The sequence below is a fragment of the Emydura macquarii genome, unplaced genomic scaffold, assembly GCF_026122565.2.
Source record: "Emydura macquarii macquarii isolate MOO-44397 ecotype Brisbane River unplaced genomic scaffold, CSIRO-AGI_Emac_v2 contig_212, whole genome shotgun sequence".
NCBI lineage: Eukaryota > Metazoa > Chordata > Testudines > Chelidae > Emydura > Emydura macquarii.
In genome coordinates, this window is record NW_027130349.1 from 2,538,986 (window position 1) to 2,554,809 (window position 15,824).

Below are 15,824 nucleotides of genomic sequence, written 5' to 3' on the forward strand. Positions count from 1 at the left end.
AGGCACTGTATGACTGAATTTCCCATATTCATTCAGCTCCTTGCATAGGGACACAAATGGTTCACAAACACTAACAGAATTAGCAAATGCAGAGGGGTTTGTCCAGGAAGTTCTTTCTTTGCAGGAGGACTGTAGCAAGTACAAGTTCACTAGAGAGCAAACATAAATGTCAGTGAAGTACAATGAGATAGCAGTGCAGGCCAGAGCCTATTAATTTCCAAATAAAGAGGAAAAAAATCTTGGACAAAAGAAATATGAAAAAGAGACAGAGAAAGCAACAGCTGGAGCCAGAAGGAGGAATGACAGTGATGATTGTCTATAACACCCTTCTTCAGTCTTTGTCAAAAACAAAATATGCCCTAGCCATGTCTTAGATGATATTTCTCTCAATCCCCTGTAGTTTTCCGGGCTTTCAATCCCACTGCTCCCCATTTTTTATTCTGGTGACAAGATCCAGAGCCATACTTGTTTTCTGGAGAAATCAACACTATCCATGTTGTAATGACACAATCCCCTAGTGCTGCCTTTGGAAGCTGAAGAACCAGCTGCCTGTCTGTCTTATCCAGCCAAGAGGATCTGACTGGACAGGTGTGGGATTAATGAGAGAAGGTTTGAATGCCTCTCAGATAGACACCCCCTCCTCCAGCTACTAACAGGGGAAAGATAGGCAAATCTCTTCTACTTTACAGGCGAGAGGGGAGACTGGATGCCAGGCAAACTTCTTCCTTTCTCCCAACAAATACACTGTGATTATAACACTAGCTCCTTTGTAGAGGGTACATGCCAGTATTGATAGTTGATGGACTATGAATGACTGAGGCTCATAGGTGGTAATATTGGAGCTGTGTCACATATTCATAATGATAATGTGTTTACCGGAAAAAATTCCTGTTTGCAAAAACCTCAGAGCCAGAAGCTGTATTTGCTGTGCGAAATGTTTTTCTCTCAGGATGACTGCAAACATTGTGAGACCCTTCTTCCCCACCCCACCTCTCAATCAAATTTTTGAACTGGCTTCATTGCTTAATTGGTCACAAAAGCCCCCTGGTATTGGTTTGATTCCCTGATTGGCTGAGCCTAACCCATATGATCAGAAGCATTAGTAGAAGCCATTTTGACTTCTTTGCTCTTATGGGTTGGTGTGTATTTTAGGGCATTTCTCTGAGCAGGAGCCAGGAAATAGTGAAATTAGTAGAATGAGTTTGGGGCCTTTGCTGGTGAATCCCTAAAGATGCAGGAGGAGGCAGGTCTTTTCCTTGAGGTGCCACAGATTGCTAGTCATACCTGCAAGAAGTAACAATACCAGGTAGGTTGGAAGGAGTGCTGCACGAGGGTTAAGGGGTACATGGCTTGATGAGGTTCTCTCTAGGCCCCAACACTGTGCAGGCAGAGCCCTAGTGACTTCCGTGGGGTCTGCCTTGCCTGCATAGAGCATCTTGCAAGATTGGGTCCTAGGTTTAACTCAATATCCAAATTCTAACCACTCCTCCCCTGATTTATTTGTGGAAATGCTGTAGTTCATATTTTTTGTAGGTATAGTTTGGGTGTGCTTATGTTGTGATGTGGGGAGGGAGGGTTGCTTTGTTAATCTCCTTCATCGTAGTGCATAGATGATAAGAAGTATGTTACTTGAGGTTGGTGGTTAGTGCACTGGCTTATCTGCTATCAAACCATAACTACAATACCAGAAATTAATATTAGATCTTCAGTGTCTTATTGGCTGTACCTAACCAAAATTCTGGTTTGAAGCCCCACCCCCTTGTTGCCAAGAATGAGAAAGGCTTCGCTCAGATCATTATGCCACTTCTAGAGGTGGAGCTAGTGTCTGTATTTTGGGATTAATGCCCAATATGCTATCGAGGAACTCCCACAAATGTTTCTCCCTCAGCCTGTGATAACCTCCATGTTCCAAGGGTGTGTGTACTCCACCCGGCTGATGGAGAGGAGAAATCCCCCTTTTAGGCAAAAGCTCTCTCCTCATAACTATAAGGATGGAGGCAACATCATTTGGTAAACAAACTTTGCTACAAATTTTCCTGAAAAATATGCTCCCTGTCATTCTGAGGAGGGGGGGCAGTGCTGGGGTATGTGTGTATGGTGTATAGGAAGAGTAGGAGTGGCAGGGCATGTTTGTGCGGTGTGGATGGGAGATGGCGGTAGGAGCGAATGAGGTATGAGTAGAAGGTGAGACTGATGGATGAAGTCAAGTAGTGAGAGAGTGAAATTCAGAGGAGAGAAAGGGGGGTAGATAAGGAAAGAAGTAAGCAAATGAGTGAGGATGGGGAAATAGGGGGAGAGATTGAAGAAGAGAGAATGAAGGCGAGGATGAGATGACCCCAAAGGAAAAGAAGGGGGGAAGAAATTACTGAGGAAAAAGATCCTAAAACTTTGGGGGTTGGAGGGAAGGGGAGAATTCCCCTAATGACAGAAAATTTGGAGGTAATGGGATGAAAGAGGAAAAACAAGTGCTTATTTTTAATAAAACTTAATTCCAAAGTACTACCACAAATGCAAACAAGTCTCCCTTCCTAGCGTCTTGCCCAAACCACCTTAAAGGCCCCTCTTCTCTTCTTTCTGGGGACGCCCTGACCTATCCAGTTGGACACTTGCTGCAAATAACCTAATACCCACAGCCTGATGACATGGAACACTGTTAATTGTGTTTTGCTATACGTGTCTCAAATTTCTACTTTTCCCCCTCTGTTTGCATCCCTTCGAGTAGCAAAAATCTGACCTGGCAGAACATCCAGAATGGGGGGGGGGGGAGAATTAGTAGGGTACAAGGCATCATGTACATCTCCGCTAGCATGATACAGATCTTGCCTGTATAGTTCAATGCCTACATTAGAGCATGTACACTGCAAAGAAAACTGTCTCTGTTGCCTTGAGAGCTTAAGCTGCTCTTCCTCCACTGCAAACAAAAGAATCGATTTCTATGAAGTATTACTGTCATCATTTTACACACAGACTCCTTAATTTTTAGAGATGCACTAAGCTTGCCCTGTTGGCTCATGATCAGTGGAGTTATGTCCTAATTGCTACCCATATTGCACCTCTCACCCCAGAGAAGATAATTTGCCTTTTCTTTCTGCTGCATTTTGTTAGGTGGGGCTTATGCTGATGTCATGTAAATGTAAATGAGAAAACACTCTTCCACCATGTAAAGATGCTATCTAAGTACCCAGGAGAGACTAGTCCTTGATTAGTGTTCCAAGGGTTCATGAATGTGGGACACCAAGGGCAGCAGGCATACTATAGTGTGATTTTAAGACCAGCGCTTTGGCTTGTCTGTATTGGAAATGAATTACTTTGCTTCACATGTTATTTCATTCTCTTGTCTTGCATTGAAATATGTAGATCTTAACCACTAAGGCATCTGTTTTCAAAGTGATTTTTGAGGGATCTTATTTTTGGGGTAACTAACTTGAAAAATCCTGAAGAGGCTTGGTTTTCAGGAAGTGCTGAGCATCTGCCATTTGAAAAACCAGGCTGGACTCCAGAGCCACATCAATAGTGCATAAAAATGAAAGAGGCCATGGCAGCCCTCATCATGAATACAGAACAGCAGTCTACTGAGACCACAGTCTCCGCTGTGGCTGTTTCTTCTTGATGTAAGTGGGCTTCCACTTATGTCGAGCCAAAGGGCCAGTTTCTCTGCTTCCCTTGTAGCTTTGCCATTGGTGCAGGTGGTGAATTCTGATTCAGTGGTGGTTTAGATCCAATTTACATTCATGTTGCAGAGTTATAACTGACTTCCCATGGTCCAAAGAAGTGAAGAACCAGGCTGAAATCTACACAGGCCACACCTGTGTTGTAATGACAAGACCTGTTGCAATCTGCTTCCTTCTTATACAAAACAGACCTAGATCTGGGGCTTCCTTTTCCTCTGGGCAAAATCTGCGTGCCTCTGGCCTAATACATGGAAGAAAACTGACATAAAGTTTCCTGAAGGATAGTAACAGTTCCAAAGATTTAGAAGTAGTATTTTCAATTATCACAATTAGGCACTAAAATAAATCTGGCCCTAGAAAACTAGCAGTGTCCAGGATGTAGACTAAGCACAAGGTATAGAAGAAATAGGTGGGCATGGAGATAAGTTACAAAATGCATTGCTCTTTAGTACTCTTGCAAGAATGGTTATTGGGGAAGGATTGATCTTGAAATGCTGCTCCTCAATTTAAAGTATCTTTTGTGTATAAAAAGAGAGTGGTAGCTTCATAGGACAGAAACAGCGGTCTTAGCACTTATGTGAGCTTGAACACTAAGACCTCAAAATCTGCTATATACTTGGGCACACTGTCAACATACTAAATAGAAACTTGGGCTCAACAGTTTGGTCCAAAGGGTAAATCTGCATCCAGCCACAGGATGGTGGAGAAGTAAACCACCTTCTTCAGACAATGATACATTTAAAAAAAAACAAAAAAACCCAAAGTTGAGAAGATAGCATAAATGGAATGTCCAATGAGAGTTTGTGACCGAGAATGAAGAAAGGCAATATCTTGGGGAAGAACCATAAATCATCGTGGCAGAGTACAAGGATTTATATCAAAGTGAGATGCAAAGGGTTAACTTCTCAGTATTCTCACTCTGAATAAGTGGGAATACTGTCCAAGCTAATCATAACCCTGGTTAGTGGATAAAGTTCTAAGTGTGGGTTCAGTAACTTACAGGTTGCTTTAGAAAGATATCTGTAAAACAGGAAGAAGGTAGGGGATGTGACATTAACAGTGAAATGAACTAATTAAAGGTTTTAACTAGGTGCTTAAAAACTGGGCTGTAGGACTCTGCCTGGTGGACTGTATCTTTAGAAGGCATGCATATGTGATATTTATTTAGGTTGAACAGACATCTCTTTATTTTGAGTGGATATTTTAGGAAACCCGTTTTTGTCCTATTTTGACCTTGTGGGGAAATGAAAGTGAGTTTGGTCCAATGAACTGCACTGGAAAAATCTACCAAACCTCCAGGCCAGTTTATCTCAACTGCCTGTTTTCCCTCCTAGTGTGCCTTTTGCAGATGAAGCACATGGGAAACACATTTGGCATTGAATAATATCAAGTAAAATACATTTATGGCAACATTTTTTTTATTAAAGGTTAGTGCAAGTATCGTAGCCTAATACATATTGTATTATGTCTTCTTCAAACCAGGAGTCTTGGTCTGTTAATAAGTTGGTACGCTTTCCACTAAAAAATTCATTGCTTCTGCAGATAATTTTTCTATTTTGTCAAACTACCTCTTGGTTTCTTTGTGAATTCATTTAGCAGGAGTTAAATGCAGGGTGGTAGAAAGTGGATATGACAGAGCTGTTACAAAACGCCATTGGCTATGGTAAAAAACAAAAGAGAAGTATCAGCGATTGGCCTCAATTTCTGGGTTAAACATGCTGAACTCTCAAGTATCACTTCACTGTTTCTCTTTGGCTGTTCTTTTTACATAAATTATTTAAATTGCCTCTGTTTTGTTGAAAATAAGAATCCTCTTGAAATCCAGAAGTGTTCTTCTCCAACACTGACGTGTTTTATTGATTCTTTACAAACTTTCTGGCAGTGCAGCAGTTACTCAGCTCCCAGTCAGTAATGGTGCTGGTGCATTGGCTCACATGGTTGAGCTGAGCGTGCGCTGGAGAATCGCCTCTGGGAGACATGTGTTGATGTCACTTAAAAAGAGGCAGGGTAGTCATCTGTCTTGGATGGTTTAGAACACAACAAATCCTGCATCTTGGCAGGGGGTTAGCTTAGATGAACCTAGTGCTCCCTTCTAACCCAGTGGTTCTATGATTCTATGAATACTTTAAGGCTAAAATCTGAGATTCAAAGGTAGTTCATATGTATTATGTAGAACCTATTTCCGTAGCTGCTACACTAATATTGCATTTTACATAGAACCTTTTCAGATGCTCATAAACACAGCCATGGCAATTTATACATCTTGAACTCAGAGCAGTCATTTTTGTTAGCTGTGCCTTTAAGGATAGATTGATGGTTCAGGTTGAACACATTATATTATACTCTGATGTCAAGCTATTGGGATTGCCACTTGTTCACATGGGGGTAGTTGTCTGCCAGCTAGTGGCTATATTTTACTGGACAAATAGTAACATTCCTCATCAGGTGGATGGATTTACTCTGTGTGCATCCTTCAAATTTATCACATCTGAAATTTTAATCGAGACTTGTTAGTAAAAGGGTCTGTCGGGTGAATCAAACCAGTCCTCTTTAATGCAATATTCATCTGGAAGTCATGCTTTGCACTTCTTGGAGTGACTGATGTGCTATTTAAGTAGTTTATGATGATCCAGTTGGGTTCTGGTTCTTGTAATTGCTTTAAAACTAAAGTGAAAGTAGAGAGATGGTGCTCTTAGTACAACATTTTTTTCCCATCTAGCTCAAATCTTGTGATCTTTTATGTAGATGTGATTAAAAAGTGATTTTTGGTAGTTCTTGCCTCATCTAACCCAGTTATCACCTCCCATGCTGCTTCAAATTAAAAGGCACCCCATAAAACCAATGACTACAGGGTTTTGCATTCACCCCACTATACCTGCCAGATTCCAAATGATCACAGAAGTCATGCTGTGCATCCATTTAAACTGAAAAGCTCACAAGCTTCGTTGGGCCATTTCAAAGTTTGCAGGGATTTAGCTCTAATCCTCTTAAAATAACAGGCCATGTGACCTGGCATGCCATACTGTCAGTGGCACAAAGGTCTCTTTGATTTTTTTTATTTACATTTCTGCTCATGGCAGAATGCAGGGTGATTCATTATATCTCATAGGGCATCCTTCCCTTCCCCCACTCCTCACAGTAGTTCAGTCACGTGGGAGTGTACCGCTTGAGCTAACAGTGATTTTGCATTTGTTAACATTGTTTTTCTGAAGCCACATTTACAGGACTCTGGCTTTGCGGGCAAATGGACTGAGGTTTCCTTTCCTTTTCCTTTCCTTTTCTTGTCCCCACATAGGATAAAGTCCCTGCTATAGACAGGGTAAAGCTTTTCATTATAAACGTTTCATGCAGGTGAATTCAACAACAAGCGGCTTGCTTTTGCTTCATAGCTTTACAGTTAAACAATGCATTTTAAAAGTTGCAACAGCCCCTTGTTATGATTTTTGCCTTCAAGTATTTTTTTAAATGTTTATAAAGCTTCAAACAGAAGATGTAAAGAGCATTTGGAAGAAGACTCCGACAACCACTGAGGACTGGATCTGAAAAAGTCTAGTGCAGAGAAGGCCCTGGGCTTCAGTTCCAGTGCCTTAGACTTTGTGTAGATGTTTGCAATGTGGGTGTAAAATGTTACAATTCTTAGCAGTGGGGCTGTTGGGGACTGAGGGTTTTTTCCCATGGAAAATTGAGTTTTTGTCAAAAACAAAAACAACAACTTTTTTTTGGTTTCAGCTGGAAAACAAGACTCAGGTTTTTGTCCAAAAAAATTTCAGTTGCTAGTTTTCTGACCAAAAGAAAATTGAAAACTCTTAAGGAAATGAGACACTTTCCATAGAAAAAATCATTTAGTTGCAAACCAAATGTTCCATTTAAAAAAAAAAAAAAAAAGTTTTTTGTGGAAAAATTTTGACCAGCCCTATTTTGTAGCAATTTACACTAATTTGAGACAGCTCTGAAAAACTGCACAAGAGGAAAAGGCTGTGGAGACGCAGGCCCTATGATGAAATATACCCTATTTGTAACTGAAGATATAGCAAATGTAAACTAAAATATCAGTCCCATATCAAATCTATCTGGCTGTCTTCTGAAAACATTCAAATGGCATATGTGGATTCAAACCCTAAACCCACCTGACACTGAAGGCCAGGGATTCCTTTGTCCTATGTCTCCTTATACAAATGCTTCCTACTGATGACGCTGTTCTCATGTTTACTTTACTTTTACTTATCTGTTTAATGTAACTTTTAAATTCTCTGAAGTGCACACATCCCTGTTAAATAAACCAAATGCATCCAAAAAATCTTGCACATGCATAATAGCATCTAACAAAATGTTGCCAATTTGTTTGTCTCCAAACACAGGCCTCAGTCCTGCCAGGAGTTCTGCGTGAGTGAACTCCTTCCCTTGTGAGAAGCCCCATGGACTTCAGTGGGACTTCATGTGGGCCATGGGATCGGAGTACCTTGTGGGATTAGTGCCCAAATCCAAGGCTGTACTTTATATTTAAAGAAACAATGCAACTAAAATATCACTTTGCTCTAAAATGTTTTCCATCCTATTGTGGCAAGTAATAACTAAGATACTCTGACAAAGATAAGAGAAAATAACTTTCCTCTCCCCCCCCCTCCCCCCCCATTGATTTTTAGGCACTTGGCTGCACCCTGTATATAATAGGCCTGGTTGAAAAATGGGGGAGGGGAGGGAATTGTATAATTTGTGGAAAGCTGCCCTTTACAACAATCTCTAGTGCATAGTTACTGTCACTGTTTTCCCCTATACAGTCGGTTATTCCATTTTCTCTGTTCATTTCTCTATTCACACACTAAGGAAGAGGAGAAGGGAAATATCTAAAGAAAAACGAGATGGTAAATTAGATGGGAGATGTGGGAGCAGATGTAAAAACTGAAACTGCTTTTAATTCATTATCTGAAATTGCTGGATGGCAAGTTTACAGTGTTTCCTAAATGCACCTGTACCCCAAACAGTGATGCAGCACATATAAGAATGTTCTGAGTGTATCGCTGTTCTGGAACGATATACAATCTGTACTGCAAATTAAATGTCATCCTCTGTTTAGTATTTGATACAGTAAAGTATGACAGTAGGGACCTGGGTAGAGAGCTGAGGACAGTGTGAAAGCTGATGATTTTCATTGTGATCCTGCTGGTGTCATATGTGAATGAGGAAAGGAGAAGATGGATAGTGGAGAAGGAAAGGGTAACACACACTGTTCCCTGTGATGAGAGGTGATTGTTTGGATTAGAGACTCAGATGTAGACTAGGTTAGTACTTCAAAGCAGCAGGGAAGGAGAGTGCACCAATTTTGCAGAGCTGCTGGGTTTCAGACACTGGCTGGAGCGAAGATTTGCAAGGGACTGAAAGAATTTTTTGTTTGTTATTTGTTGCTTTGCTATCTTCATGCAGAACTTCTCTCCCTTGTCATCGCTGCCAGTGTGTGCTAATCATTACAATCAACAGTGCACCCTGCTCTGTCTGATACACATTCTCTGTGTGGAGAGCTGAGCAGAGAGGCTGTGTGTTCTGTTTGACACACACTGTGATCTGCTTGGATCCCTGCTCTGCTTATATGTTACAGGCACAGGAAGAAGGGCTGGTAAGAGAAATAGGCTGGTGCAGCACTCTAACACTGCCAGGAAGATTGGAGACAAGGAGCTGCCCCTGTTCAGAATCTCACAAGGATGGGATTTATTTCTAGCCTCACCCCCCACTTTTGTCTGTGGCCTCCGTTTATCATCCATTTCCTCCTTCATAGTATCTTTTTCTTTTTGCCCCTACTCTTCTCCCAGCCCTCTATGCCCTGTGGGACTTCAAAATGAAACTTGCTAGGTAGTCGTTTCACATTGCTTCCAAGCAGAATGAGCTTACAGCACAGGGGAAAGGAGGAGAGCTCAGTTGTCTCACCTGTGCTGTGCTGAACACAGCTGCTGGCTCTAAGGCAAAATGAAACCTACAGAAAGCTCCACCTTGTAGTCCTGCTATGTAGAGCATGCATCTGGCTCGAGAGCAGCTGGGGAGGGAAAGGAATCTGGTTGGCCTATGTGGGAACCAAAAAAAGAAGGTAAGGGAGTGGGAGAAAATTCCTTCATCTAAGGAACTCCTGATTCTGCTGGGAGGCTTGGCAAGTTTTATGCTTTCACAAGTGACAAAGCTTTTTATACGTTTTCAACTAGATAGGGAGGTTTAATTAACTCCAACAATCTTGTATGGATTTTCAATTTGAATCACCAAAAAATGGTGAAATGCTTTAGTATACAATTAATGAAAAATAAAGGCAAAAGCACAGTGGGCATCTGCTGGAGAACCATAGACTTGTAGTCAGAGAAAACAGAGCTTCATGAATAAAATATATCAAAGAATTTGAAACCATCTACTCTGACGAGTTTTGGGCAACACAGCTAAACCATGATGATCAAAGGGATTCCTAAGATGAGCGAAGCATGATTTATTGGTCTACCTCTCGCCACTGGGGAGGAACTGATTGAGAGTGAAGATACAAGAGAGAAGCTTGGTTATAGTCACCATGACCCATCTTAAATCAGAATGCACAATTAAGGGAGAGGCACTGACCTACATCCAGCAGTGTAGCTGAGGGTAAAGGCTGGCAAACGGAGTTTACCCCCTTCTCATTTGAGGAATATGGAGGTTATTTACCCACTTATTTCCTCCCCCCGTCTCCCTACTCCACTGCTTACATCCATGTTCCAAACTCTTCAGCTAGTCACCCAGCACCTACTTCCAGGAAGCCCAGGCATCCTGACACATGCAAGGCGTAGCTCAGAGGAAAGGCAACTGCTTAGGGGGTGAAATGGTAAAGTAAGCCTAACCAGCACTGCCATCTCCACTGTAGACACCCAGTGTAATGAAAACACAGCTTTCTGCTGTGCTAGCTGCTGGTGGAGCCTGGAGTATGGAGCGGAGAGAATAATGATCTGATTCCTCTCACTGAATCCACCTTCTTCATATCTCCCCCCACCAATTCCTTTGCTGAATTCTGGATCCTTTCGGTGCACTGGGATGTGGGGAAGGAATGCAAGTATTTGTCTGGCTCACTGTGAAGAATAGTTAGATGGGCGACCATCTAGGTTGAGAGTGTAACTAATACTTGTATTTACAATGGTTGGGTTTCGGTGTACAACAAAGACTCTCACCAGCCACAGTCACCAATGAGATTTTTTTTTCTTTTTTCCAATAGCAGAGTCCAGTAATATCCAGTATGAGGGAAGATAAGGGATTCCTATAATACTTATTATGGGAGGAGGAAAGATCTTTATTTACAATGTAAATGCAGTACCCTGTAGCTGGATTCTGGGTAGGGCTGTTAGCGCCACCTATTACTAAGGGTACCTGACACTTCATATTTTAAGAACCCGTTTTCAGTTGCTTATAACTTTGCAAAACTTTAACAGCTTGGCCTAAAAATTTCCCATGACAGGTGTCTGCCTCAGGCTGACACTTTTGGAAAGTTTAAGTCAAAACAGTTCAGCCATTTATGGGAATGAAGCTCAGGAAAAACACTGTCATGAGCAGGGTGAAACCTTGTTATGGGATTGAGATTGACATGTGTCAATTAACATAACTTTAAGGCCTACCTAAGACAAAAGGAGCATGCAAACCCACCCAGGAGCCTTTTGCTGAGTATTGGTTTGGTAAGGTAGTGTTGTACATTCTTTCTAAGTAAACAAAACTGTATCAAAGAAATATCTGGCTGCCACCAGTTTCTGTTCCCAGCTGGAACATCAGCAGTGCCCCACACTTGGATTAGCCTCTCGGGTCAAAAGGGGCAACAATATATTGATTTTTTTCCCTCCCAACCTTTTATTTGAAAAGCTCTAGTGCCTGCCCCTCTCCATCTCTTTTGGAGCAGGGACTAGGAACTTGGCAGGAGTGGTGTCCTTTACATCGGACTTTGCCTGCCGCTGTTCCTGTGAAAATCTGAGGAGGGAGGTGGAGGAGAGACAGGTTGGAGGGATAGAGTTTAGAAGGGGGTCAAGCTCGGGATGAACATATAAAAGAGTCTGTGCCCATTAGAAATCACTCCTCTCCAGAACCTGGAATGGAAGGCAAGATTCCTGAGGCTATGTCTACACTACAGCTTAAACTGACATAATTTATGTTGCTCAGGGGTGTGAATAAGCCACCTCTCTGAGTGACATAAATTATATGGATCTAAGCACTGGTGTGGACAGCGCTATGTCGGCAGGAGAGCTTCTCCCGCTGACATAGCTGCTGCCATTTGTTGGGGTGGGCGTAGCTGTGCCGCTGTAAGCTTGCTAGTGTAGCCATAGCCTCAGTCTCTCCATTCCTCTGTAATCAAAGGTCTGTGAAACCTAGTGGCAAAACATCTCTCTTCCCCCTCTAGTATTGGTCTACCTATAGGATGATAACCTGCTATTGCTATCAGTTACTTCATTAGCTCCACCGCCAGAGGTCTGTAGGTTCCAATCCTGCTCATGACCCATGTGGGTAGCATGATGAAATTTCTTTTTCTTTTTTTTCCTGATTCCTTTTTAAAAACACCTAGCATATTACACACCCCAAAACCACCCTAAAAGGACTTACGGTTGCAAAGTCAAGTACTCCAATGCTAGGAAATGTCAGAATTGAGGCTAACTTTCTAGTGCTTGACTTATCAACCTTAAGTTTTTTGGTTTTTTTTTTTAATGTCATGTGGTTGGTTTGTTGTTTGTGCAGAACGGAATATAAAGCAGAGGGGATTTGCACCATTGTACAGAACAGACGGTAGGGTTGATGTCTGTGGTATGGGGCTGCTCAGGAATGTTGTGTAGCCAGCAATCCTTTAATTCAGGATTTAGACAGACCCTGTGTGGTAGCACCATGCAATGAAATCTGCATTCATCAGTCTTCAGGTTAAAGAACTTGGCAGAGACTGGGCCTAATTCTTTGCTGCCTAACCTTTCTTGAATGCCTTGCCTTTTGTATCGTCACAGGCCCAGATCTTCAAAGATATTTAGATGCCTACCTCCCACTGATTTCAATGGGATTTAGGTGCCTAAATATCTTTGTGAGCATCTGGCCTTATGCCTCTGCGAAGCGGGGGTAAAACAGGACACAATTAGAAATATGGCACTGGACACCCACTTTGCTTGGGTATAAATGACTCTCCAAGGGGCAAGGCAATGAAGAACTGAGTCCCAGTAAAGAGGTCCCCCCCATGTGTTTACACGGTAAAGTCCTGTCTCTTTCCCGTAGCAAGGGACAAAGCGAGATGGTATGGGAGTGAGGGGAAAATGTTAATGCAAGATCAGCAAAGAATCTGACTGAACCCTTCTGGTGTTCTACAAGTAACAATCAGTGCTGCCTCCATATGAAGCTTGTCATTCAGTCTTAATTTTTACATCCCTACGCTGCCCTCCCTGCCCCTTCCTTCCCCCTCTTCCCCCATTGTAAGTAGGAGCATATCCAGCCTCTGCAAGCCTCGGGGAGCATTTTGAATGCCTCCTAGTGTTCACCTTGAAGAAGTATAGCTATGTACTGCCCTTGACCACGTGCCGTGTCTACACAACTGCACAGCCCTGAGACACACCTAGAAATCTCTATTGATCCCATTGATCTAGGATTGGAAAATATCCAACTTTTGTCATCTTTCATCAGCATTCATTTGCAATAGCTATGTACCTGATGTTTGCATGCATACACTAATGCTGGGAACACATTCTAGCCTTTCCCGTGGCGTGGTAAGGAGCTGAGGTATAAATGTACAGCACATGTGTACTACTGGGACTGTGCAAATTAAAACTAATTCCAGAGGGAGACAGGGAATATACCAAAAAGGAAGAAATGAAGAATTGGTAGAGGAAGTAATATAGCACCAATACAAAAAATAATCCAAGCCATCTTTATAGATCAGGCAGTACATTTACAGCTACTGCTGAAAGATGAGTTATTGAATGATACCTATTTTCACCATGGCCATGGAGCTCAGAAAAGCATGCAAGTACAATTATCTTCACCCAAGCAGTGAACATGTGGACAGTTATCAAATCTAAAGTTGTTTATGAATTGATTTTTGCCTCCTTAACTTCAGCTCAGCTACCCTTGCAGCATACAAAATGCTATAACCACACTGACAGATTACATTGAGGTTACATTTTACATTTGGAATTCCACATGCGGCATTCAATCTAAAAAAGATGATTTTAGAAATCTGGGCCGGTGGGGGGCAGTTATAGAGAATGCACCAGTCTCTTATAGTTCTAAAGGTTTTATTACTTAATAAGAAAGGTCTTGGTTATTGTGTGGAAAATTCTAGGTATGCTTTAGGTTTTTTTATTAGCAATATAAATTCTGAAGATAAGCAGTGCAATACTTTTCTACCAAGCCAAATCCTGTGGTCCTTCCTCCATTTTAACTCTGGAAGCTCTTACTGACGATAGTGAGGATTTGCCTGAATACAGACCTCTAGGATTTTATTTATTGTAAAATTGTCTACAATGGTGGCTTTACACCATCCCCTAAAGAATCCTGTATTGGCCAGTGTTAGAGACAGAATGCAAAGCTTGATGAACTTGTGGCCTAATTTGATGACGTAGGGCCTGCCTTCCTGGCATTTGACCTGCTTTTGACCTACTTTGATTTTTGAGGTGAATGAGTCATCTTCCTGGCCCTTGTATTTGGAATTATCTGGTGCCTGCATAGGCTTTATTATATCCCCCACGTTTCCGATTTTACCCATGGGAAAGTCAACACTGAAGGGGCTGAGTTGGCATTTGCTTGGCGGTACTGTCTCAGCTGGGAGGATTAACATCATGCAAAATCCAGTTCAGTAAATAAAATGTAGGCTATCTTAGCAAGTAGGGGTAAAATGTGGGGGTGTAATAAACTATCATACACAATAACAAATAGAGGGCCAAATCCTGAAATCCTTATTCAGACATTAATTAGTACTAACAATCATCCTTAGCATTTCTGAAAGTTCAAAGCACAGTATGGCATGAACCAACTAAAGTGAAGTAGGTGGGCAAGCCATTTCCATTTTATAGTTGGGGAAACGAAAACAGAAGGGGAAGTGACTTGTTCCATGGCTCGCTGTGCTTCAATAGCTGAACTGGGCTAATGAACAAATGAGCTCCTGGCTTCCAAGCCTGTGCTTATTCCCTCAGGGAATATTTTACTTTTCAAAAAGCTGCCTCGTTTGTTTGCTCTCGGTAGCTGTGTCTCCAAAGAGAAGAACTCGATCGAACACTGAGTCAAAACACCTGCTAGAAAGCAAAACTTCAACAGAATCATTCAGATGTGAAGCCGTAATCTGCATGCATTTTCTCTGATGGTCTTTCATTGCTGCAAGCCACTGACTAATAAAAGGGGAGGAAAATACTTTTTGACTGGCCAACATTTTTCTTTGTCTAGCTAATAGAAGAAAGAATGTTTACTAAAGCTGCCCAGAATACTGTATATTCTGCCAGAGGGTCTGACTGATATCTGCTTTGTCAAGAAACAGGGACTGCTGTTTCCTGGATTGTCAGGAGCATGTTGAGCCAAATATTGGTCTCTGTAGTCAGCTATTCAATTACTTGATTCCTGATGTATGGCCAACTTGTTCATACACTGATCTTCATTCAGCCTCTCTCTTGACAGAGCATTTCACACAAAAACTAGAATGAAACAATTGAATATTTTTAAGTTTGATATGACAGTTATTCTCAGAATTATTTTAAAGTTAAGCCATTATTTAACAGTAGACCTCTTTTCCCCATCCCCTTAGTAAATTGTATATTGAACAATTGAGACCGAAGCAATCCAGTAGGGATATATAATTCTAACTACAGTGGCGAATCTGCTTGAATTATCATTTTTAGCTTGCATAATGAAAACAATCCTCTTTTTATTTCAACAAGTTTCACCCCGTTTGGAGCTTAGAGATTGCTGAAATAAGTTGAACAAGATTCTCTGACTGTGGAAAGAATGCCGGTTTTTCCTTTCTGTTTTGGGAAATGACATTCATCTGAGAAAACAGCTCTCTGCCTGTTGGTTTGAGAATCCAGCTGCTTGTCATGCTAGACCATGTGGTGCTTGCATCTGAGTCCAGCTGTACAGCCAGGATCTTTGCCCTAAGGACTCAGCACAAAAACACTTTGATCCCTTGCAGTGACAGGGTCTTGGCTAACAAGCCTCTAG

At 41.7% G+C, this 15,824-nt stretch overlaps 1 long non-coding RNA gene across 1 annotated transcript in view; it reads left to right on the plus strand.

Moving 5' to 3' along the window:
* The first annotated feature begins 1,147 nt into the window (after nt 1-1,147).
* The window catches only part of LOC137151485 (uncharacterized), a 43,010-nt gene continuing 28,333 nt past the window's right edge, over nt 1,148-15,824 (plus strand). Inside the window, exon 1 of the long non-coding RNA XR_010919284.1 lies at nt 1,148-1,306. This is a non-coding gene — a long non-coding RNA (uncharacterized lncRNA). The remainder of the gene's footprint in view (nt 1,307-15,824) is intronic.